The following is a 26,541-nucleotide window of genomic DNA, read 5'->3' on the forward strand; positions in this document are numbered from 1 at the left end:
ATGGAGAGTGAGGCACACCTGCAGGAGGTGCAGGCGGTGCCTTGCTGTGGTGTCTCCTGCTGAAGACTGAGAGTTGGGGAAATTGTAGATTTGGCAGGGGCAGCAGAACAGGAATATGTTATCTTCCCCAAGCATGCAGTTTGAGACAAAAAAATAGGCAATATGTAATGGAATTGGTTATAACTTTAGTATAGTCAGCATGAATAGATATTTAAAAAGTGCACGAATTAAAATGAAGGTGCTAAAGACATTGACTGTGGACTTGAGGTCTGTAAAGTTTCTGTAGAACCTTGTAAAATAACTATTGCAAGTAAGCAATAAAATGTAGCAGTACAGTTTAAAAAACTGCATCCTAATCTAAACTATTTAAATGTGTGCATAGGCAGATGTAGCTGGAAATTCTGTTTATTCTCTGAACATAAACTCTTTGTTTCAGTAGTCCACCATCTGTCTTCCACTTTGATGTTCTTGTCTGTTTCAGTTAAAATTGTCAGGGAGCAGCAGGAGTTGGTGGATCCCAAGGGATGGAGAGTCGAGGGTGACCCTCACACCGGTTTCACAGTCCCAAGGGTCCTGACAAAAATAAGCAGCCCTACTTAGTAGTGATATTTTGCAAAGGTAATTATTGGCAGTGTTTTAGGCAGCTGGTTTATGCTGGTGTGATCTGGGGGTGGTTCCGAGGGTAGGCTGGTTCTGCCATTCCCTCTCGGCAGCTGCACGCAGCCGTTCCTCTTCGGGACTTTAACTGACCACTGACCTCAGCAGGCACTTCAAAAAATTCAAAAAATACAGATGGTCTCCATATTTTCTCCCAAACATTTGTTATATTGGGTTTCCCCCTCCTGGAATTCTGATTAGTTACATGAACAGAAGTGACTTTGGTATTAATGATGCCATTATATACTACACTGAGTCCATTAATATATTAATAATGCTGTGTCTTGTTTGTTTATAAATGAGGCTTACTGAGGGCTGTTTCAGATGAAAAATATCACTGATTGCTTGTAATTTAATCTAGTGAGTTTTTATGTGTGTGAGGCAAAGTCAATTAGCCCTAGCTGAGATATTTCTAACTTCCAAGTTTAATACAAATAATATAAACCTGAAAAAGAGGGAAAAATATTGCCCAAACTCTTTTGTTTTAAGAGCCCCTTTTAGTAGTTATTTCTGTTTTGAAATATGGCTCTCTTTAAGCCTTCTTCTTGTGTGTCTGAAAAGAATATTTTATTTTTTGTATCTAGTCCTAAATTTGAAATTTTTTTAGATTGTGTTGACGTGGACTAGCACCAAAATCTGGAATTTTCCTGTAATGCAAGATAAAATGTCATTAGGCAGCACAATTTGTCAACAAAAGCCTGTAAACTGCAAAGTTGTTCAAGCCTTTATTTTCTTCTTTCTTTGTCAGCTTTTTGCATTGTTGATTGACTTGCTGTAGTGCTGCTGTCAGTAGTTTACCAATAGCCTGGTAGAATCTCATGACTGGCATTTTGTCTTTTTAAAAACCATCTCACTGCTGCAGTAGAGAATCTGAACCTCTAAATCAGCTATCAAAGCTGATAGCTTTCTTTTATTATTAATATGCTCTTGGGATAGGAATATTGAACAATAACTGGGACCAAGTAAAGTACTGGAATAAGCCTGGAAAGGTCAGTCCCTAGGCAAGAGGTCTTTCCTATGTTATCTCTATTTATTTCTATGTTCTAATATAGTAACATGCATGAATTTATAGTTTTTAGTGGAGTTTAAAGTGCTGCTATTTAAAATATCAGTAATTATTTGCAAACCACACCTCAGCAGCACGGGTGATACTCAGCTTAATTACTAACTACTTTATTTTAATGTTTTTACATTCTTTTTGTTAAAAGTGGCAACAAATATTGTGTATATTTTTCCACATAATGAAAGAAAAATACTGAATATTGAGAAAAATGTGACACTTTAATTCTATAAATTTATTTTTTTTAAATGTATATTAAATGAATTTTTTTTTATGCCTAAGGGATCATAGGTGAAGAAAGTGATGTCAGAATTTGAGGGAAACTTAGGAAAAGTTTGTGCATCATAGCAAGCAACTGCAACATGCACAGGAAATACTTCTGGAGGAAAACGCCTTTAAGGACTGCATGATGATGTGGGATATCAAATGTTTTGGGAGTAATTTTTAATCTCTTGCAGGTAGGTGAATTGTTGTGGCCAAGGACCAGGAAAGCTAATACAAATCTGTAGGAGTATTAAGTGATCATAGAAGAATTCTCTTTTTTTAGTCCTAAGTAGTAATAAAATAGTGCACTAGCTTTTATATAAAATATTTTGGTAATTTATTGCTCTATTTATCTGATGGGAATTATTTAATATGTTGTTTTACTGACTACTTGCATTCTAGAAGATCAGGAAACATAAGATCATTTAAAATTTTTCACTACTCAATCCTCAAGGTATATTTTTCCTTCTAGTAAGAATCTGCATATGTGTGTCACGTGTGCCTGAGATACCAGTGCTAGTATATTTGTTAGATAATTTAGAGGCTGTGCATTCCTCATGCATTCAACCCTGAAGGTCACTGCTGATCTCTGTGTGTATGGGAAATAATGAAGTATAGAAGACACATCTGGTTTAAGCTTTCAAAGGCTAATTATCCCATAAAGTAATCTATAACTAAGTGGATTTTGTGAAATTATGGGAGGGGAGAAAGGCTGCAGACAAGAAGTTCTATGAGCTGAGAAGGTGGCAATGAAAATCAATTCTTCAGCTGAATATTTTTTCTTGAAATTCTTAGATTTTTGTCAATGTTCAAAAATAAGATCATCCCAGAGGACATATTTAACAAGGCAATGAACAGTTATTTTTTAAAATCCAGAAGTATTTTAACACCCCCAACAATATGAATTTAGAAATTTAGACTCCCTTTTATGTCACTGTGTATCTAAGTTGCATGCATGTATTTACATTATCCAGGTGACAGCTGGGTAGCATGTCTTGCTAGAAAATGGCAGGAAATATTGTTTATTAGCACTGCTTAGAACTGAACAAATGCTTTCTACTATATTGTGACAGCTGGAAAATATCATACATTTACCAAGCTGAAGACGAAGCCAGTCTTCTTGATTAACCATTTAATAGTAAATTTAAATGCAGGCATATTAAGTATTATTTAGAGGTATTGCATGTTCTACATCTAATTTATAAGTCACAGATTCTAATGAGATTTCAGAAGAGCCATTCCTTTTTATTAAACTCTGTACTCTTTAGTATCATTTTGCCAAACAAACTGAGAAGCCTTATCTGCCAAAACTTTTAATACAGCACAGGTTTTTTTTTCCTAGCACCTAGCAGCAATCACCTTGGGAAATCTGGGATGTATTGGAACAGTAAGTGTAGAGGAGGTGATTTTTCTTTAGTGGAGTAACCAAGGAAGGTGCAGGAAAAAAATGTCTTGAACAGGTAACATTTTGGGAAGTCTCTTCACAGTGACCTATCAGTTCCTCTCTCTCCAGAGAGTAGTTTGTAGTGAAATTATTTCTTGCAGAACAGCCCATTTCTCTTGGCTACATTGCTCTTTTTGTTGCTTCTTTTTTTTTTTTTTCTTTCCCATGGGTGAGATGGAGAGAAGAAACTGTGGTGGAAAGGATTAAAAACAGGACTAATTTCCATAAGCTAGAATTCACAGATGGGAGAGGAGGGTTGTGGATAGCCCCACTCTCACTGCTGTAGAGTACATATGCACAGTATTAGTGTATCTCATGCCTGTATTGTACTGTAGGTGTATATGAGAGGTTTGTTTACCACTTATTCCATTTTCCTATTCGAGCCAGGTCCTCACTGCTTTTCTATCTTGATACCGCTACTTGGGATAAATGCTCTGAACTTTTCTTTAAAGGATATAAACCATTACAGGGCTGTATCCATATAAGAAGAAAATACTTAGGATTAGTTTGGAATAAAGCTTTAGCCAGTCTGTTGAGATTATTTGTAATCCTCTGTGTGAGATTTGTGTTTAAGGATAATACTTATGTGTATTTGAAGTTTTTTATTGTTCAGCACTGCTTACTCTGTACTTGTGTGATAACATTTTCAGGCAGGTGTCTTTGCAGAACCTTCCCACTCAAGTTTTCAGCTTTAATGCAGCTATCATTCATAACTGTTTTAAAAGCTAAAAGCCATATTTAATCTTCAGTGATATGTAATCCAATCTAAAAATGAATGAAGTACATACAATGAACATTTCAAGGAATATGTAAGGCTCTCTGTAATTTGAAAAGTTTCTATTGTCATGAATTTGGGGGAGTTACATTTCTTTGAGTTGTTGGGAAGGACCAATCAGATCATGTTAGGAAAGTGGTGGAATAGATTTTACTTGCATGTTAGCAAATTCAAATGGCTGATGAGAGGTGCAATAGTTGGGTTTTCGAAAATTTACCATTATTCTACCCAGAAGCTTTGCAAGTCTTTCAGTCCATTCAGCTGGAAAATGGAAATCTCTATTTTTCAGTAACATTAAAGATGCACTTACCAGATCAGGAAAGCATCTGGCAGTTAGTAATGTTTAGAAAAGCTGAGATTAGCAAAATACTTTGATTCCCACACAGTTGCACATTGCCAGCCAGTTCTAGACTATGTTGGACCTGATTTTTTTTTTTTTTTTTTTTTTTTTTTTTCTTTTTCTCCTTGTCTCTGGTGTACTTGTGGTTCAGAATCATCTATGAATTTGGATCATGAGTGGGAAATGCAATGATACCTGTTTCATTCCATAAGATAAAATCGGTAGCTTAGAGCAACATGTACATAAATGTTTAGTGATTAAAAACACCTCCACAGACCCCAAACTGCACCCAGCAAAGCCACAAATCAGCCAAGCTCTTTTGACTCCAAAATGACCAGAGTCCCATTTGCTCTCTGGCTGGTGTCTTTGCTATTTCTTTTTCTACAAGGCTGTCCACAAGCGAGGAGAGAGAAACTGTCTGTCAGCAGCTTCCATTTCCACATTTATTAGTTCTAGCATAAGCCCCACTAGTATTCAGACTGAGAGGGGATTTTAGCTATCTGCTAGTGATGATTGTTTGTTCTTAATCGTTTTATTCTTAATTAAGATACAATCAGGTGGTCCAAGCACAAGAACTTCAAGGCTTGTAGTAGCTTTTTTGTCATCTTAGGCAGGTTGTATTTAGCTTCCGAGTGAAGCTCAGAAGCACATGGGACTATGTGAAGTTCTGCTTGTCCTGTTTTCCCCAGTGCAGTCCTATTTGAATTGGGTACAGAGAAGGCTCCCCCACAAAGGGAAGAACGAGGCTGTTTATTTTATAAAAATAAAGGTGTTGAATCTTTCATATGCAATGCATATGCCTTCTGCATACCAACTGTAGGACATTTTAGGCTTTCAAAAGTGAATTACAAAGATATCTTTGAAGTTGGAAGACATTTAAAAGGTTTTTTTTTTCTTTTTAATGCTTCTGTTTTCTGTATAGCGGCATCTTAATTTTTTCAGCATTCCTTGTCATGCATTCCTCTTTCCTTCACCAGTAGAGGGTTTTATAGTGCATCTAGTCAAATGTCAGAAGGTGATGCACCACTGAAAGTGTGTCAGGGAAATCTTTTACTGAAGGTCTGTTGAAAAATACCTGGAACAGCTGCAGGGGAAGAAGTATTGTCTCATTCTCACTGTTTTCCTTGACACACAGAAATCATTTGGAGCTTTGATGAGTTCAGAAAAATTCTGCCAAAACCTAGAAATGGCACATAAAGCCACAAAAATAATGGTCCCCCCTTTACTGAAATATGCTCCTGATGTGAGAAGAATATGAAAACAGCTGCTTGTGGGCTGGCCAGGGGTCGCATGGGGTCAGCCCAGAGCCTAGGTCATCAGGCAGATTCATGGTTACAGGTGTGGGCAAAGAGAGAGCCACTTTTTATGTGTCATATTGTGGCCAACTGAAATGTCAGATACCCTCTGAACAGAGCCCTCCCCTTCACTCTCCAGCTTGGCTTTTCATGGGCACAGGCATTTACAATCAGCTCTGAAACTTGTCTCTCTTGTTGCCCAGAAGCTTGACTATGTATTTAAATACTAGATTTCAAATGTCTGTATGGTGGTGTTCAAGGGTGCCAGGACAGGGGAAGAGATGAGAATCTTGACTCCATGTTTCAGAAGGCTGATTTATTATATTATGATATATATTATACTAAAATGCTATACTAAAACTATACTAAAAAGAATAGAGAGAAAGGTTCCATCAGAAGGCTAGAAAGGACAGGAGAGGAATGATAACAAAAGCTCGTGACCCTCAGAGTCTGACACAGCTGCATCTTTGGTTATTAAGTAAAAAAAACTCACATGAACCAATCCAAGATGCACCTGTTTGTAAGACCACATTCTACAGCCATCAGATAATTAATTGTTTACATTTCTTTTCTGAGGCTTCTCAGCTAGAATAGGAGAAAAATCCTAGCAAAAGATTTTTCATAAAATGTCATGGCTACACATCTGCATTTAAAATACAATATATAAAATCTAATTAATATGAAAACATTAAGTGATTTTTGGGACAGAACCACACTGATGCTTTCCTATGTATTAATTCTGGAAGGTGTAAAGAGCTCATGCCTACAGCAGATTATGAGGGCAGAAAACTCACAAAAGTTGTGTGTCTTAGAAATTTGACAACTGCCAAATTTTTCAGGCTCTTATGAAATGCAATAAAAGCTGTTTGTAATAAAAGCAAGAGGTCATAATTTTTCCTAATTGGCTTTTCTATTTAATTTGTGGTACATTAAAATAAAGGCTGGTCTGGAGTTCAATAGTACCATTATTTTTCCCCATGATTGCTGTATTTTGAGCAAATCTCAGGGCAGTGTAGGTAGAAAGAAACATTTTCCTTTTGAATCTTGTAGGAATATCTCCTTTTCCTTTTTTCTCCACCAGTTCCATCTGAGTGAACTTGATACATTTTCCCAAGGAACTAAATTCACTGAGAACTGAAGTTTACTCTGGAACAATTTCAGAATTTCCCCTTTTTTATTTCTCTAATGAAAAAACAGTTGCTGCCTTTTTTTGTCTTCTTTTTCCAGAGAAAATCAAAGGATCAAAGGGAGCCATTTGTTAAAATAGGAGATTGTCCTGATGTTTTAACCAGATATTTTTTTCTCTTCCCCTACAACAATTTACCGTGACAATTTGCTGTGACATTGTCTGGCTACACCTACCCATGCCAAGAAATGCCAGTTTTATACTTTTACTATGATTTGTTTATAGTCTTTGGAGTATTTTAGACTCCCTTAGACTCCAAATAAAGTATTTATTTAAATATAGCATGTGCTATTATCTTGCATTTCTTGTAACATTACCAGATAAATCTGGCATTCTTTTGTCCTCTGTGTATTTATATTTTATTATATTGCAAGTTGTATTAGCCTCATTACGTACCACGCACCGAGAATTCCTAGTGCATTTGCAGATATGGTTGTACTATCTCAAATTGTTGTAGCATAAATAATACTAATACTGGCTTGCTTGTCCTTTTAATTCCTGTACTTTTGACAATTAGTACTGTTTTACCACTGATTTTTAAAAAAATTTTTCCTGTTGATTAAATGAATTTGTCTTTCTGCTGTGTTGCTGTGGGGCAGGAAGATCTGACTGCTCCACCAGTGGAGGCTGGCTGAGAGCCCCACGCTGTAACAAGGCAGGTGACCATCACAGCAAGGAGCCAGGCTGCTGAGTGATGAGTCAGGGCTGGGCTGAGCCTGGAGACAGTGGTCAGGCTCAGAGTCTGAGCACTGATTTCCCAGCAAGTCCATGGTGACCTGGGGCATGTCTGAAGCTGAGCCAGAAGGTCTGGTCCAGAGTGAAGGCTGGGGAGGTGGGAGAGCAGTGCAGCAGTGAGGGAAGCCAGTGGTACAGCCCCAGCCAAAAAGCAGCTGGGCAAGAACCTCCCTTCTAGTTTTCTTCATGATGATGCTTCTCAGCAGCATTGATGAGTTTGGACTCAGTTGCTAAGCTGGACTTGGCTTAAAGCCCTCAAGAAAGATGTGTTCAGAGCCCTTACAATGGCAGAGGTTTAATTTCTTCTCGCTGGTGTGACTTCTTCATCAGAGGATCATGGAAGGGCTGAGGTTGGAAGGGATCTCTGGAGGTCACCAGGTCCAACATCCCTGCTCAAGCAGAGCCACCTAGAGCAAGCTGCCCAGGACTTTATCTGGATGGTTTTTGGGTGTCTCCAAGGACGGAGATACAGTGAAATTAAAAGCTCTATTGAAACCTCAATCATCGGTACCCAGGAGATAATTAGCTCGCTTCCAGCAGCCAGGTGCTTGTAAGTGGTGCATCCATGTAGTTTTCTGTATTCAGTACATGGCAATTCCTCTGATAAACCCCTAACCACAGCTGGAAATGCCATGCAAGAAGTGCAGTAGACAGCAATGTATTTTCTGTTTCTCAGCCCATTTTTTTTTAACAGTTTCTTCTCTCTCTTATTATTGGGGTTCAAACATGACTAAATCTTTTTCACCTCCCACCCTGAGTTAGAGACCATTAATGTGAGGTTTTCTGTGCAATGATGAGGTACCTGCATGTCTCCTTTCTTCTTAGCTGAGCTTAGAAACCCATGTGATCAAGAAAAATATCAAAGGTCAACTCTATAGTAAGACACTAATCTTGAGTGTTGAATTAACAGCTTCTTAATTCTTAGGACATTATGTTGCCACACGGTCAGAGGCATGTTTGTGGTTTTTCAGTTGTGTTCTTTAGAAACTGAAAATAAATATTTGATTAATTTTGTGTTAAAACAGATTCTGTTTGAGCTGTATCATGTTTTTTTTTTTTTTGTGCTATTTATTTTTTTTTTTTTTTTTTTTTTTTTTTTTTTTTTTTTTTCTTTTTTTTTTCCTGGCTGTGTGCAATCTGTTCCTCATGCCATTTTATTTCTGCTTGCTGTCTCTCTTAAATTCCACATATCAGCCTTTTAACCTGTATGCTTTCTTTGAGTAGAGTGGTTGATGACCTCTTAGATTTACCTTCATATTTGGATAGAATGGGTCTTTATGTCACTGTCTAACTTGATGTTCAGCCTACTTTTGTCTTTGAATTATCTTTTTCTTGAAGACTTAACAAAATGACTACCCAGTAACAGACAAAAATTAAACACTAAAAACCACCGATCCTGGTTCTCAGCACTGAAACTTGATCATGTTTCTTTTTTTGTCTCCTTTCCAGCCTTCATCCAATATTACATAAGGAATTTGTTGGCTTAAATATAATAACATGAATTGGAAAGAGAATAGATATGCATATGTTTCTGGGAGGAAGATTTAAAATATGGGTTTTTTTTATCTTTATACTTTTAATCAGGAAATCTGTAAGCAAATAATTGCAATGAGTCACCAAAAAATTTCTTAAGAAAAAAACGAGAAACAAAATGCAGGATGGATGCTAGAAGATCATGGTGGTTCAGAATTTCCCTTGTTAAAAACAGTTTTCCTGAACTTTTTGTAGGAGAATCCTCAGTAGTCAGGCACTGTGAGATTGTAGAAGGGATGGGCTAATGGACTGGGATTTTATCTGCCATGGAATTTAAGTGCCATTTCTTGTTCTGTACTGTAGTATGTTGTAGTTGAAATCCTAGAATGCTAGAAAAGTTTAGGCCTTCCAGAGCTGTAAAAAGGATATTTTAGTCCTTATTATTTAAAAATGCTCAGATTTCCATAAAGATAATGGTTATATATCTTATAACACTAAGCTAGGGTTGTTGAGAATATTTTTGTGGTTTTTTGTGGTTTTTTTGTTTGTTTGGTTGGTTTAGTTTTGTTTGGTTTTACCAGCACTTCATGTCTAGAGGAAGCCTAGAATACTATTGGAATTTAATGATTGAAAGGATTAGGGCACCTTATGGTGTTTTGTTTCTACTAGCATCTATTTAACTCCTGCATACATTTGAAAAAAAAAAAGTTGGGATTTGTTAAAGCTCAACCCGTCTCCTTCCAGTATTGTATGTCTTGCAGTGTGAAAGCCTTTAAATTGAGATTTGAGATTAAAATTTCAAATGCTTAAAATTTTTTTTTTAAAAAGGAAGAACTAAAACTAGATTTTTTTCTAAATAAATAAAGAAAATGCTTTAGGCAAAATTCCAGTTTAAGAAAGCAAGCCAAAATTTGACAGTTCTCATTTAGGAAATATTTTCTAAATGAAGAATTGATGTTCATTTAAACAAAGCCATGATTCCTTTGGAGACAAGGTTGTTTTGACAAACCATTTTAATGTTATGACAGCAAACTTTTAAAAATTAAATTCTTCTCAGATGGCATCCTTAGATATCTGGCAGTGATTTATGAAACTATTGTGGAGTTGTTAGTTAACCAAAAATTAATACTTGTCTAGCAGTAAAAGGAAGAATTTGCATTGCATGATTATTATTAATGCTGGTATAATTTTAAAATGGAAGAGTGTTTGAATGGTCTTATTCCACGCTGTTAAATCCAATCTCAATATCTTAATTGTTTGTTTGTTTAATTATATTTAGATTAAATTCAAAACAGCCAGCTGATCTTAGCAGCTGGTAAATATTTACTGCTCGTTTGCCAAATTCCTCAAAGCACAAATTTCTGCTTTCTCTGTGTCCTAATATTTAATAGATAAGAACTCACTCCTCTAAAATAGCACTGTAGGAAGTAGCAGGGGTGGCAGGGAGCCTAGACATTCTAGATACTGCTTTTGCACCTGAAAAATGTATGTGGAAATTTTGGGAACATTACAGGGCTGGATATTCTGTATGTTGAACATTAAACAGATCTCCCTTGAAAATACACCAAGACTTGAGTGAACAGGTGGTAATTATTTGTGTTTTTCCTGGGGTGTACCTGTGCCCATGCTTGTCACAGCTCTGTTTAGCACAGCTTCATCCAACTTGCTTGGTATTTAGGAAGCAATAGGAATATTGGAAGAGATGTGAAGTTGTATTTGTGTGCTGAACCAGTCAGAATCATACAGCAGTGAAAGCCACCTGACATTTGCTTTAGAAAGTGCAGAGGAAAGACATTTACCTTTTGAATCATCCATCAGTCATTTGGTATATGGATGTATCTGTTCTAGGAAAACATGAGTGTTGTTAACCAGTAAAGGGTGCTGTGTGTGTGCAGGAAGTGGCAAGAATTATGTTTTGGGCTATTGCACAATATATCTCTAGGCACATGTTCCATGGAGAAAAAGTATATTTGAGAGGTATGTGGCTTAGAATGAGCAATTAAGAAGATAATGTAATTGGTCATTACAGTCCAGCAAACCATAAAACTCTAAGAATATGCAAAGGGATGTAAGTGCATTTTTTAATTTGTTTTGATAAAGAATAAAATTAATGTATGAAATTTAGGGGACAGAAACATTCTGCCAAGAAAATAAAAATAAAATAATCTGCTTGGCCCCTGAGCAGAAGGAATGCTTCATGAACTTGAAATTTATATTGTATTTTTTGTGGTTTTGTTTTGTTTTTTCCCCACCCAATTGCTTTTTAAGTGGGGAGCAGGTTTGGAACTTGATTTGGTGTTTTTCACAGAAAAAAAACATCCACTTATTTATAGTTAAGCTGCCAATTATATGAAGTGAACAAACTTAAAAGTCTAAATAAACTTGTAAAAGTTTTAACAGTGTACCTCCTCTTACCTGCAGTAATATTAGATGCCACTTTTAACACTGCTAGTTTGCAATATGTAAAAAGATCTAGCTTTCTTAACAAAGGGGATGTTCACAGTGTGTCTTGGAATTCAAGAGTCTGTATTTAAGTGGGAGAGATATTTTGGGGTCTTATTTATATCATCTGGAGCTGTGCATTAAAAAGAGAGGCAAACAGTTCCCAGACCTTACAATGTGATAAAAAACCAGAGGGGACAACTGATCTCTTTCCCGTGTTATTTTCCTCATTCAGGGAAGCACAGGATATTTTGAATTATTCATGAAATCCTGTATGTTATTGACTGTCTAATCCCCTGTCTTGCAAACTTTTTTTTTTTACTTCGTTTAAAATATGTATCTGCTTTCATAACAAGATTATTTACTTTTGCTACAGCTTGCTTAATTCTGGGTGAATCTGGGTATTTACAAACTCAGAGGAATGGTCATAGGGAAATGAAGAGTTACTGCCTTTGCTTAATATTTCATAAAACAGTGAATTGCATTGAGCCTCTGAGAGCATGAAATTTCAGGTCCTGACTCTAAAAACATGTCTACAAAGAAACTTTCACTGAAGCATTCATTCAGAGGGGTTTTCTTCCCTTTTCCCTTTTGCTGTTTCTTTCATAATGATATGTTAATGCTGATCCTGCTCTCCTGACTGGCACTTCAGTGCCTCAAGGCATTTGGGTATGGGTTGTAACACCAGTAAATTGCCACATGTATGGAAATTGCCCATTTGCCACCAACACCATATCAGAGAGGCAGCAGGAGGTCCTCACTTCCCTTCATATGTGCTCTTAAGTAAATGCTTTTATTAGCAGGGAGCTGTGAAGGGGAATATCAGGTTTTAGTCTCAGGCTATTTTGCTGAGAGCTTTGCTGTCAACTTTTTGCAGTGCTTTTTGGCACAGTCTCAACATTCAGTGATAACCACTTAATTAGCTTCTGTTTAAAAACTAGTTCTGGACTCAGGATACTGTATTTCATGGCCTGTTTGAACTCTTGTTGCTTGTAAATGTAATGTTTTCAAAAATACATGTGCAAAAGGTCATAATGAAAACTGGGTGTGTTGATTTACCTGAAGTAAGGTATTTTTTACAAATGTTTTATATGTATTTCATACTCAAGTATTAAGTTCATGCTGTGCACTGACTTTTTAACATAGTAACTAGACAATACCCATGAGTTCATTTTTCTAACTGGATTTTATTCTTTTGTATGTCTTTCTGAGAAAAAAGTTCTTTGAAATGATAATTTATCAATGTTATGATTTGAAAATTATATACAAAAACCACCCCAAAACTCCAGCAACATAGATGAGTAATTTGAATTGCCCCAGGTTTTTATATAACTTGTGTGATTATACTGCTTCAGGCAAGGAGTAGCAAATCAGAGGTCTTCCTAAAGCACTTCATCACATAAAAACTGTAATTAAGCAGTGGCTAATATTTCATTATATAATTTATTTTCTCCTATGAAACTCATTTGTTTATTATACAGAAAATATGTGTGATTATGTTGTGCTAATTATTTTCTAAGTAGTAAAAGAATGTGCTGCTAGTGGGAGGAAGTTAAGTTATTATGTACTGGCTTTACTCTCATCTTCTGATGTAGTTTTCAGATTGAGTCTGGATTTTAAACAGATAAAACAGCAGTTATGTACTTACTATGTAAACCATTGGGAGATAAATAGCAGGATTTATCCATAACTATCTAATGGAGGAAAAAGGGATTTCCACTTGCAGAATATTGTTAGGATGATTAATAAGAAAATCACGAGATCCAGAAGGAAAAAGTCATAATTAGGAGTGTTGAAGACATTCTTATGGCAGATAAAAAGCACAATATAATAGGAAATTGGTAAAGATCCAATTTATGAAAAGAAGGCACAACTGTGTAGTATATAAAGGAAATGACAGCACAGAATTTAAAAATGGGAGTTGGTAAAGTCTCTTGTTAACCCAGGGCAATGTAAAAACCTAGACTAATAAATTTGTTTCCTACATTTTAAAATCTTCCACATAAAAAAAGATTAAAACTACTTTGGAATAAAATAATAATATCTTGTAGTATCATCCCTGTTAAGTCTTTTACACATGCATGTGTAATGTGAAAAGTTTTCTCAGGATATTTGAGAGGGTACTTCTGGAATAGTTGACTATATTGTTAGAAATATGATAAATTATAGTTAACATGCAACCTGGAGATCTCTGTACATTACTAATATAGAAAAAAATTTGTATCTAGGACCGTAGATTTTGTTTAATATTGTGGAGGATGAGAGCATAGAGATTGTGACAAATCCTTGCTCAAGGCTTAAAAAGTTAGATGACCTGTAATCTGAAAGAACTGACATGCAACAAGAAGTAAAGTGTGTAAAGAGAGAGAAATATCCTTTATCCTCTTGGAATTGCTGGAAGAGCAATAAATGGGGCTGATGTAGTGTGCATAGGACCTTTCACAGGCCTCTAGTGCTCAGCAGGATGGCAGATGCTCCACATGCTCTACTACTAATACAGAAACACAAAGAGAGCAGCAATTGTGTTTGGATGTTGGAGTACACATTTATATGTCAAGGCATGGTCCCATTTAATGTTTGGGCAGACACACTGCCTGATTATGGTCTAATACAACAAAAATAATAGAGCAGGTGAATACGCGGTTTCCTCTCTAAGATGGTGCGGCCAACTTTGTGTGGCTCACATCGATGTTGGCATCCCTTCCTTTCTTGTGATGTTTCAGTGTTACTACTTTGTGTCTTTGGAGACAGCAGGCATTCCTGTGGAACTGGTAGCTGGTAACTGGTAGAGAGGTGCAGAAGGCCAATAACAGCCAATATAATGGCATTCACATAAGCAATAACTTTGGCATGTCTGTAGAATAAAGCAAAGATCTCCTCACATGACTTATTAACAGTGAACAGACTACCCCTGGAAGTGTGTTACATGTCTCTGTTAACATGGGTCCTGGCAAGTTTCTCACACGGGTCCAAGAATGGCAGTCTTTCTTACATGATGCTGTTGTTGTTTGTGAGCCATGATGTGATTGCAGCACACCAGCCATGCACAAGCACCATCTTCTTGTACTAGGCTTGCAAGTTTTGGTAAAACCAAGATCCTTGAACAGCTAAATCATGCAGTAGCTGTTTTGCTTTGTCTTTTCAGTCTTTGTAATGCCACTATTGCCAGTGAACTCTTAATCTGCCTGCATTAATGCTGTAACACATCTCTATTGCCCTCCATTGTCACCTTTCCATCAGCTGCAATAGCAAAACCAGGAGGCATTTATGCATCAGAGTCATAACATGGTTCAGTAGAAACAAATAGAAGGAATTTATGTAGGAAAAAATGTCAATTCTAAATGTGTCTGTGAGCTAGAAATATCTTCATTCAAACAGGGCAGGCAAGTTCTCTCTGAAAGCATCCTAAGACAAATATTGGCTTTAAAGAGTGAGGAGCACATTGAGAGAGATCCCTAGGAATCCTAGCAACAAGCCTGTTACCTAAGATATCTGCTGGATGCAATTACACAGGTGTGGGTTGAGTGCTTCTCTGCAATATATCTATTCAGAAATGAGCTTGCTAATTCTGGATGTTTATTATCAGTTAAGTACATATCCTCCTTGGGTATAACATCTGTGCATAATTTCCTTATCTGTAAATAAGGGATGTTAAAATATCTTTCAAGGTTTCTGGCAAGTTTTTCCTCTGGTGCTTTCTTCTCAGTTGCTCAGAATTTTGACAACAGACTTGCCTGAAATTTTAGTTCCTGATCAAGATCATTCTTATTTGTTTAGTACATTCAACATTATTGTTCAGATAAAAGCTTCACGTCCCTTTTTTACTTCAACATTGTTGAACATTAATAAATCAAGTTTTGTTTTTGAAAAGGCTGTATTTCTGTTAGTTTTCTATACAAAACCATTACTTTGGGTCTTTTAGTATGATGATGAACACAGTAAAGTTGCAAACCATAATTTTGCAAATATCAGAGACGCAGAAAACTTTGAAATTATTTGAGTGTGTTCTGTTGTACGAATGATGACAAACAAAAGTAATCTCTTCCCCCTTCTCTCTGTCACCAAAACAGATTAATGTTAGATTCCCCAAACTCCTTAGAGGTAGGAAGCCAAACAGAAGCTCATTTTGTGACTCAACTACATGTATTTAGGCTACAGAAGCAAGATTGCTGCTTCATTTTAATGACAAACCAAAATAAACCCCATTTTTAGACATCCAAGTGGAAAAAACCCTATGTGAATGAAACACTAGGCTTAAACTATCACCACCTAAAAATAAACCACATCCTATGTTATAGAAATGATTTTCAATCAGCTTCTGAATATATTCCATTTTCAAACAGAGCAATGGGAGATTTATCTCTAGTAGGCCTCGCTGGAAAAAAAAAAAAAAAAAAGAATGAGGGGAATCAAAAAAACCCTTTGTAAACCTTTTGTAAATTATGAGAACTTTAACTGGAAGAAGAATGTGAAATTTTTTCCTCCCACTAAATCTCTGGTTTTGCAGGACTTTTGAGGTAAATAAAAGCATTATATAGAAATGCTATGAAATAGCATAGCATAGTTTGAATATTCTAGAAACCCAAAAATGTGAAATGAAGATAGAGTGTGATTTGTAGCTGAAATTTTAAGTAAATGTATTATGTTTATTCTAGTAGTTATTAAGAAGCAGCAACACAATAGGTTCATACTGAGAGGATGAATGTATTGAATTAATTTATGAATTTAGGAGATTAGTTGGGTATCATTATATAATTGGTTGCAATTTTTCATTTCCTAGTGGTCTTTAGCAATAAAGATGGTTTTTCAAGCTATTCTTTATAATTTTATGATAATTGTAGAAAATTACTATTTAATTTTTGGTTATGCTATTTTTGTTTTCCACTCCAATTTATTTTCACTTTTCTAATAAAATGAGAGAAAAGAAAAGAGTGACCTACAAAGAAAGAATTGGGACTTTTTGCTTATTAACAATGGAAGAAAAAGTAATTTTTCTTAACAGTTGTAATGCAAATAAGGTTTCATTTAGTCAGTTCTCTTTTTTGTCATTGACCAGAAAGATGAAATGAACTTTTCCTTTGTTTCTGAAATGAATGTGTATTCAAACCAGAAATGGTATTCAAAGAAGTGTGCCCTACATGTATTTCAGTCTGCAATTCAAGAAGGAAAAGTATTTTGTCTTTAAAGGATACTAGGTTTTGTTTTTCATCTGGCAATGTTAGTATAAAGTGAATGCTCAATCTTTTATTGAGGTTTTTATCCAAGTCTAGGTGAGGGGACAGTTTTGTCTGTGCAATGTGTCTGCTGGATTTCACTGCCTGTGCATGGGCAGGGCAGTGGTGAGGGTCAGGCTTCATTCCAGGTTAAGGGGTGACTGTGGTTGGGTGGTGGATTTTGTTTTTCTCCCTCTAAGCTCCAGGCTGGCTCTTGTACTCCTTGTCAAATGCTGCACAGCACTGACAGTTTTGTCAACAGCTTTTATGTTCTGGAGGCTTTTGCTCTTTCTTATTGATACTTCTCAAGACAGACTTTGAGCTATTTTGGAGTAGTATCAAAATGTTTGTACTGTTCTTCAGATGTTCCTTTGCCAAAACCACACTGTCTGTCAAAAGCCTCTTTAGGATCCTGGATTCTTCCATTTTCATTGCTTGCCCAGACTGATGCAGACTGGAAGCACGTGAGGTTTTGGCATTAGATGGGCCACTATGCGAGAAAGCACAATTTTTTGTCACGTCCTAATTGACACCTGTGGCCCACTGCAGAAACACACCTGACATTATCTGAGTTCTCGGGGAAGAGTTACAACCCAAAGCTGTGAAGGAAGCCATAAAAGAAGCAAATGACACCTGCTTGTTGCAGGAGCCTGTCAGTGGCCGATCCCCGAATGACTCTGTTTGTGATAACACTACTGCAACCTGAGGATAAACTTGCTTTCGAAGCTTGGAAGAGATTTTGTTGTCAACAGCTCCTGGCCAGGGGAGACAGCAGCCAAGGGGGAGTCTGTTGGTCAGTTTAAATGTAATTACCTCATTCTCCTCAGCCTCCTATGGAGGCTGGATACAAAGTTTTTGAAGACTGTTAAAGAACATAAGTACCAATTCAGTTCCTATAAGGGTCCACGGTTTCCAGAGTTGCCGGCTGTCAAGCTCCAGGTGAGTATTAGTGACCTTGGGATACAGGATGTAGCAGGTGATGGTCAAGTTTATGGAGGAAGGCTGTTAGTACTGAAAATGAGGCCACAGATGAGATGTAGACAGCCCAATTTAACTTAATTTGTGACAAACTCATCAGGAATACATGTGGTTCTTAGTCCAGTGTGTTTTATTACACAGAAATGGAAAATGGATAAGGCCAGAGAGATGCATTTTGACAAAGATCTTACAGAAAGCTCCTCAATTTCTAATTGTTTTCCTTCTTATGACTCTTCATTGACAGATCTTCAGCTGGCAGGAAAGATGTGCAGGATTTTCAAATGTGTTTTCAAGACTCAGCTAAACTAATCCAACTTAATTACCCGCCATTGAGGCAGTGTGTTAGTCCTGTTCCAGTCCTGTTGTCTGGTCTCATATTCTAAGTGAGCGTTTAGCTTGTCTGATATAGTCTGCAGTTTGAGGGAGTTAAACCTGTGAAACTTGGGAGGGATGGCAGTGGTGATGTTAGTTTGGTTTTGTGGGGGGTTTTTAAGAGCTGCTTAGTTTGCGTGCCTTGAGCAGATGAATGTGGCAGTGCTGAGTGCACAGCTCGCCGTGGCTGTCTGTGGTCGTCAGACTCACTTGGCTGAACAGTGAAGCTGCATGCAGAGGTACCTTTGTGTCAGGGAAGAGAGGTGTAAGGTGTGAGATCAACACCACTGGTTTCTCAGGATAAAAAGCAAAATTCATCTGTAATGATTGTTGACTGAGGGGTGATCATTATCTTTCTTCTTTACTGGAGCGAAGGATTCTATGTATATGATACTGTGAGTTAGAGAAAGTATAAAACTAGAAATGAAGAAAGTAAATGCTAAATCAACCACAGAAGATTTTTCACATATTGCAGATGTTTTCTTTTTAACTTACCTTGTTTTTCTCTCTTTTGTTGTTGACTTTCTGTTTTTTAACAGTTTTTCTTTTCATCTATCCAGCATTATCATCTTGCTAACCTAATGTTCCATTTTGCAGTTTATAATTATCAATCTGTTCCTTCATTGCCTGTCTTTCCTCCTTGGGATTCTAATTGACTTTTAATGGTCTATTTCTGCATTGTTTTTTTGCTCTATCTTCTTTTACTTTTCAGCTGCTTACTTTCACATGCATCTGGTCATGTCTTAATCTGAACTGTAGTCTTTTCCACCCCTCTTTTACTGATGTAAACACCCTTCTCTTTTACAAGAATTCATGACTGGTAGGTTCATTATTTTCATTCTTTTTAGATCTCTGGCTAAAGTGCAGTTTGGGGTTTGGGGTTTTGTTCAGGACTGCAATGGATTTCTTGACTGACAAAACACAAATGGAATCTTTTAGCAAAATGTGCCCCCATCTCTCAGCTAGAAGCTGCAGCATGGTAGAGGTGTGTACCCAGGCATTAATGCTGCCTGAAAATTATCCTCATCCAGTGTTTCAGTGAAAATCTGTAAGGCAAAGCAAAAAAAAAAAAATCTCTAATACTTATTTGGGTCAATTCACCAAATTAAAGTTACAAGTTGGTTTTCTTAGCAGTAACATTTCCAACAGTGAGAGCAAGATGAGGGCAGAGCTGCTGTTGTGAAAGGAGCCCTTGGGGATGGCAGCCCTTGGAGACTCCCAGTCCTCTGGGGCTGGGACTCTGACCAGCCTGTGCCAGGGGGCCTGGTAGGGTGTGGGGGCAATGACAAGTCTGTGTGGTACCTCAGGGGGGAACCCTGACTTCCACTTACGATCCTACAGCATGAAATCAAAAGACAGTTCTGTTACAGCTCTTGCAAAAGACAATGGCAGCAAGAACGATTTTTTTTTTTCCCAAATCATTTTAGAATAGCTTTCTAAAAAATATCTTTTTCAGCTCGTTTCACTGATTCTAGTTTTAGATCCTAAGCAAACACTCATAGTTCACATTGTAAACAACAACAAAATTCCGATGTTTGGTCATCGTCAGATAACATGATTTTCAAATAGTCTTCATGCTACAGCCAGCAAGTTCAGCAATGGGCCTTGATTCCTGCCTTTCCACTGACAGAAATTTGTCTTTTCCAGTGGTACGTAGCTTTCCTTTTTGTTGCAGAGTGGTCTTTGGTATATTAAATCTGTCTACTACTGGTTCTGCATCTTTGACTAAAGGAATTTAATGACAATGAAGGAATACAAAATGAATCTATTTCTGTCAGGGTTTAATCTAGGAGAAATTTCCCTGTAAATGCTCAACCCCCCCCCCCCCAACCCCAAAAAGACAATGATATGAGTAAGGTAGATGTGAATAAAACAGTTAAGGATGCACCATCAGGACAATTAATTTTCATTTATGTGGTTTATCAGTGTATATACGCATCAAGATAAAATACTCATATACAGAGTAAAACTGTGTTAGATGAAAGATTTTGTATAGATACAGCTTTTAATAGTAAATTTTCCTCCTAAATTTCTCTATTGAGAAGGTGCTTGAAAATTGGTTTCTCCCTTGAATAGGGACAGACTTGCTAAAAAATCTTGTGAGAAGGTAGTTTTGTGTGTTTTAGTAGATCTAGAACATGTACTGCGTAAAACTGGAGAAAAGTTACTTCAGAGGAACTTGTTATTTTAGCATAAGGCTATAGGTAAGGTGCAAGATGTTGTGCTGTGCTGCAGCTCTGTAATCTAGTGAAGTAGAAGGCTAATAATAATTCAGAGACTTTCTTTTTGTTTGTTTTGGATTGCGTAGAGCTCACTTGGAGCTTCCATTAGCCCTTCACTGTTTTGTGAACACCACGGTCAAAATAACAATGACATTTGCAGGATAAGTGCTTCACTTGGAATATTCAAAGAAGCAGTGTTTTCACATGTCAGCAGTCTACTTAAGCACCCTACCTGAATGACTGAATAGCTGAGCAAAATGCAATCGCTGGAGCATTGTCACAGTGATCATGCTGTAACACTATCCAACTGTTGTATCCCTGTTACCTCTCAGACATCGTCATTACTCAGCAGGAACAAGCTGTGGGCGCTGTGTGAGACCTGTGATAATCTGATCAACTTTATTTTAATGTTTGCCAGATCATTTTGTTAACTCTGAAACTCTAATTCAAGTTTTCTTCAGTATATCTTATACCTTTATTAACTAATCATTTGTTAAAAAGGAGAAAATTATCAGTATGAAGTTGATAGTGCCATCCTTACAGGGATGTTAATAAGAAAATCAAAATCCTCTGGAGGTAGTTCTAAGCTTAGTGATATTTTTAAAGCTTAACATTTTGACAGCTATCAATTACTATCTGATCAAAGGAAGTGCATTTGATAAAATTTAATGGTTTGGAAGTCACTTTAGTAGTAATTAATCCTTCTTGCTTAAGCATTTCTTAAACTCTATAAATCCACTTGACTGCTTTAACAACAGTCCTGTTATCAGCTTCTTGGGGAAGTTCAGGTAAGTGTCCCTGTTTTGCATGTATACTTTGAACAACTTATCTTTAGAGATATTGTTTTTAAATGGGAGAAAAATAAGAATTTGCTTGCTTGAAAAAGAAGTCTGTATTGTTTCTTCTCTCTGCAATACACTTCCTTTTCAAGTTGACTGGAACAATTTGAAGGGTAAAGCTAAGGGGAAAGACTAGTTTACTTGCAGTTTATATAAGCAAAATGGTGCAAGCTTTTCTATAAAACTGTAAAGTAATTTAATGATGGTATTTATATAAATACAAAATGTTATATGTTCAATAAAATTTTGAGGAGTTGTCTAGGTAAGTCAACAAGAAAGCAATTTTCTTCCACTCCAGTTAATTTGTTCACAAGGAACATATCTTCTGAACAAACAAGCAAATCTAATCCCTATAACTTGAAACATAATAATCAGTTTTTAATATAGAAGTGTGTAGGAATCTAGAGTTCTGAAAATAACACCACATATATCATCTTAGATTTAAGGCTCAGGCTGAGAAGTCAAGTCACTGAGTCTCATGTCTCCTATCCAGACTGAAGCAGATAGCGGCAAATGCACAGAAGGTTTTCAAAATGCTCAGACTAAGTGCTGACAGTCTCTTAAATTCACAGAACTCGAATGGGGGAACATATTTGAATTCAGTCTGACCTATTTGATTCTTACTTCTAAATGAGGTTGGTTTTGTGTTGTTTAATAAAATAGAAAAACCTTCGGAACAAAACCTGACATAAGCTTATGGTTTAGATAATGCACATTGTTAGAAACATGACCTGTTTACTTCTTCCATGACTCTGAAGAAATTTGGTTGAATTAGCTACTTATCTAGAAGCTGTATCTCATTTCATGAGGTTTTTTCTGTAGGTGGTGCAGACCTGTATGCTTAGTTTCAGAGATGGCAAAATTAGCTATAATGCATGTGCTGTGTATTTTCACAGGGTCTTGGCCTTTTTCAGCTGAGCTGATGTGACTGTCGTGCTATTGAAGTAATATTATGTGAAATCTTGCATCCAATTTAAAAGGTACTGTTACAGGGTATTTGATTGTAACTATGCTACAGCCACCATGATCTGTTTCAGCACTTGAAGCAAGCCCAAACTACTGCAAAATTATCTCACTGTTCATAGTTTCCTTAAGAAACAAAACACGTGTTGAAGAGTCTTTGGCATATTTAGAGGTTTAAGATATGATGTGTGTGAAGGTTTCAACAATAAATAGACTAATCTGCTAGGATTCACAGGAGGGGAGAAAGGCAATTGTTAGTTATTGGGATAAGATGTTTGATTTAACACTTTAATAAGTAACCTCTGACAGATGTGAAGTTTTAGAAGAGTGTGCCAAGTACAAAGTCTGTATTTGATACAATTTATCTATTTTCTAATTTCCAATAGACATATATATCAGAGAAAACAGGAATTCAGGTTTAATATGAAGACAGCTAAATAGTAATGGGACTTCAACATGAAATCTACAATATTCATTTTAGAAAGGCCTTCTCTGACTGGTGTAGCAGGTGTGCTGTGGGTTTTTCCCTTTTTTTATCCCCCCCAGAAAATGTTTTTAACAACTTGTTTTTTAAGCCAATATAAAAAGAGGAACATATCTCCATTGCATCAAACAAGAAAAAAAAACCCTCAAAATGATCTCTTTCCATGTACGTCTGTTATGCTTTTTAGATTGAGTGATTGGGTGTTGAATTTTAATTTCAGGGTAATTGGCAATCGTGCTAAAGTATATGTTTGGGGTTTTTTGTTTTTTTTTTTTTTTACTAATTGTTGGCTAACTGATGTTCCCATCACTCAGTCTACTTTATGCAAGCACATCCTTGTTTAAACAGAAACAGAAGTCTGCAAGTCCAAAATGGTGAAATTTCTCCAGTATAGAGCAAACTGTAGAATAAAGAGGCATCACAGTAATGTTAAATCACTTGCAAAGAAGCTTGTATTTGGTGGTGTAAGTCTGTGTGAGGTGTCTTGTAAATCTAGTGGTTGATTAGAGCATTGTATCTGAAACTTTTATTTTCCCAATGAGTTTGAAGGCGCTTGCATTTTTCTGACTATGAAATATGCACATGGGCTTTTTTAAGAGGGTATTTGTTTGAAAACTTACCATCACTGACAGTAATTCAATGATTGCTCACTACAGGATTCTAAAAGCAGTAAAATAACAATTAGAGGCTGAATGTTCTCTAAGGTACTTCAGATGGAATTCTATTGCAGGTGGTAGATAAGGAAAAAGCCATCTTTGACATTCAAAAAGTAGCAAAATTTTTGTTTGACTTCAGTGGAATTAGATCTATTTTATAACCCATGACAATGTCTTAAGGTGAAAATCTGTTTCCTACATGAAACTGCCTTTACAGGCTGGAATCTTCAGGATGCCTTGAAAATTGTCCAGCAATTAACCTTATTAGGGACTACAAAAGCATGAGTTTAAACATCTGTTTGTTTGAGATGTTACAACAGAATTACCTGTCATGTATCCTTATTTAATTTTTTTTTTTTTTATGGTAGCAAAAGAAGATCACTGAAACTTTTGTCTTAACATTTGTCCATATTTAAAATTTCTCTCACATGACTGATCAATAATATACATCTTAAATCCATGCTTTTAGACATGTGGAAATACTACTGTGTGGTATCAAGTATGCAGTCATGTTAAAGTTGCTAAAAGTCACTGCAGTGAGCAGCCTGTACACACCCCAGTAACATGCAGCAGATCTGGAGTACTTTGTCTGACCGAATTCCCTTTGCACTACAAACTTGGCTACGTATTGACTATTCTTCAGGAGTAGTCAGCATGGATTCACCAAGGGCAAGTCATGCTTGACCAATCTGGCAGCCTTCTGTGATGGCAGGATGGGTCCATGAGGGGAGAGCAGTGGATATTGTCTACCTTGACTTCAGCAAAGCTTTGCCGTAACATCCTTGTAGGTAAGCACAGGAAATGTGGGTTAGAGGAAAGGACAGTGAGGTGCATCAAGAAATAGGTGAATGGCAGAGCTCAGAGGGTTGTGATAATCAGAGCAGAATCCAGCTGCTGGAGGTCTGCAATCAGTGACATTCCCCAGAGATCAACACTCTGTCTGGTCTTACTCAGCTTGTTTATCAATGACCTGGATAAGGGGGAAGAATGTACCCTTGGCAAGTTTGCTGGTGATATGAAACTTGGGCAGTGGCTCATACACCTGAAGGTTGTGCTGCCAGTCATTGGGAAGCTGGAGAATTGAGCAGAGAGAAATCTAAAGAAATTCAACAAGAGAAGTGTGGCTTCCTGCACCTGGGTAGAAATAACCCCAAGTACCAGTACAGGCTTGGGGGCTCACCTTCTAGAGAGCAGCTCTGAAAGAAGGACCTAAGAGTCTTGGTGGATGACAAACTGACCATGAACCAGCAGTGCCCTTGCAGCCAGGGGTGCCAGTAGTGTCCTGGGGTGCAATGGGAAGAGTGTGGCCAGCTGGTCGTAGGGTGTGATCCTTTTGCTCTACTCCACCCTAGTGAGGCCACAGCTGGTGTAGTGTGTTCAGTTCTGGTTTCCACAGTTGAAGAAAAACAAGGGGCTCCTGGAGAGGGTCCAGTGGATTAGAGCTGACTGGGGGTCTGGAGCATCTCTCATGTGAGGAGAGACTGCAGGAGCTTCTCTTAATTGAGAGAAGAAAAGACTGAGAGGGGATCTCATCAATACGTGTTAATATCTGAAAGGATGGTGCCAGACCTTCTTCTGTGGTGCCCAGGGACCAGATAAAGAGTAACTGTTGTAAACTGAAACCTAAGGAATTCCACCTGAACATGAGGGAGAACATCCTTATGTTAAGAGCACTGGAACAGGCCTCCCAGGAAGGTTGTGGAGTCTCCCTGTCTGGAGACATCCAAATCCACCTGGATCCAGTGTAACCCGTTCTCAGCTATCATGTCCTGGCAGGGAGGTTGGGCTACAGGATCTACAGAGGTCCCATCCAATTATATTCTGTGATTTTGTAAAGTGCCTGTAAAAGCTATAATGGCTCGCCTGTCTGTAACCCTTAGCAGTGTTTCTTAACTTTAAGTCCTACTAGATTTCAATTAGAGTTTAGATAATTTTTACTGAAATAGAAGTTTATCTTTATACCATTGAAGCATTGTTGAAAATGAAGTAATGCTAGTTATCATACAAAATGTGGTTGTTGTTTTTTGATGTTTGCTTAATGAACAATACGTGTTGGGGAACTCTGAAGAGATCCCAATACCACTATGTGCCAAATGGCACATTTGGGTGCACCAATTATCACTTGCTTTGCCCTTCATTCCTCTTGGAAAAAGTTATTTTCACATGAGAATGTTCTGTGCTTTTTGTCCCGAGCTTCTGTTTGTTCAATGAAATGTAGGACTCCACTAGATTTCATTCCAGTGGGGGTCTTTGGACCCTTTAGAGCCAGTAGAAAGCAAAAAAGTGTCTCAAGTTTGAAAGGCCTGAGGAACTGTAGTGCCCAGAGTGCTGTTGACTGAGGGACAATTTCTTGGAATAGTTTTGTTCTGAGAAACAGATTGATCTGGTAGTCCTCCAGTACTATTGATGTATCACTATCTAGGGGAAGTTTCAAAATGTTTAATCAGTAGGGCTGGAAATACTGAGTCAAAAGAACAATAATCTATGTTTAATGCCCTAGAAATTCTCAGAATATCCAAAAAGGTTTATTGTAGTTCAAGTCTGATTCTTCTGTCCCACTGTGACCTCTGTGAGGCTCCCAGAACATGTAGAAGCATCACTGAAATAAAGTTCAGGGCATATTTTGCCTTTTGACAGACTACCCAGGCAACTGTGCAGATTTTGCTCTGCAAGAACTTGCCATTAAAAATGCATTTAGTAGGCTGAGACATATGGAAGCTATAACACATCTGGTCCCTAAAGCCAAATTGCATATGAAGCACTATTGGTCTTTTTTCATTCCTAAATATTCTCTACTCTGATGGTAGATTAAATGGTTTGTAATGTTTCCCAATATGTTGATGTTCATGTAAATCAACACATAATCTACCAGCATTGTATAATTTTGTCTAGTGATATTTCTCACTATTGATTTTGTATAGCTTTGAATGCAGAATACTGGAGGAGTGATTACCTTAGTTACCATTCTTTTAGTTTTAAAACATGACGTCATTCTGATCTGTTTTTATTTCTGGTTTAAAAACTCCATTGCACAAAACAACAGCTGACAGTCATCTTAATGAAGAATTAAGACTGAGGATATGAGCACTTGCACAAGTGTAAAAGATACTTGATGATGTATTCTAACATTCCCCAAGCAGAGC

This window comes from Onychostruthus taczanowskii, unplaced genomic scaffold, assembly GCF_017590055.1.
Source record: "Onychostruthus taczanowskii isolate IOZ18803 unplaced genomic scaffold, ASM1759005v1 scaffold31, whole genome shotgun sequence".
Lineage (NCBI taxonomy): Eukaryota > Metazoa > Chordata > Aves > Passeriformes > Passeridae > Onychostruthus > Onychostruthus taczanowskii.